Source organism: Halyomorpha halys, unplaced genomic scaffold, assembly GCF_000696795.3.
Source record: "Halyomorpha halys isolate HHAL.00 unplaced genomic scaffold, Hhal_1.1 Scaffold598.1, whole genome shotgun sequence".
Taxonomy (NCBI): domain Eukaryota; kingdom Metazoa; phylum Arthropoda; class Insecta; order Hemiptera; family Pentatomidae; genus Halyomorpha; species Halyomorpha halys.
Window position 1 is genome coordinate 180,053 of NW_027105473.1, and position 565 is coordinate 180,617.

A 565-nucleotide genomic window follows, 5' to 3' on the forward strand; every position below is an offset into this window, starting at 1 on the left:
AATGCCTTAACACGTCCCTAACGGACGCGATCATAAGGTCCTACACTGACAATAACAGGATATGCAGGATCCAAACCAACAGGAACACAACCTGGTGGAATGAGGAACTGGCTAGGCTGAGAGGACTCACAAGGAGAACTAACTTTACTACAGCGAAAAGAACAGGCTGTTGGGACACCTACAAGAGAGCACTAATTGATTATAACAAGGCGGTTAGGAAGGCTAAAAGAGGGGGATGGAGGAGGTTCTGCAATGACGTTAATGATGCCCCCTCCACGATCAGAATTAATAGGATTCTATCCAGGGACTCTGTAAGAGGAGTGTTGGGTGGTGTTGAGGTGGAAGAGGGGTTCACCAGCTCTGATGCGGGAACCCTGGAGGCCCTGGCACGCTCACACTTCCCTGGGTGTGCACTGATAGAAGAAAAAGACACAACCCCAACTATAGAGAGCTACACCTGTAGTAGAGATAAGTGGGTTGAGGCAAATAGGATTGTCAACTCTGGCAAGGTTGAGTGGGCGATTAAATCATTCTCGCCCTTTAAATCAGCTGGCACGGATGGAAT

At 48.5% G+C, this 565-nt stretch overlaps 1 protein-coding gene across 1 annotated transcript in view; it reads right to left on the reverse strand.

The window, feature by feature from the left end:
* Window positions 1-565, reverse strand: part of LOC136796796 (dynein axonemal heavy chain 10-like) — an 18,314-nt gene that overhangs the window by 16,998 nt on the left and 751 nt on the right. The gene's annotated exons all lie outside the window — the stretch shown is intronic.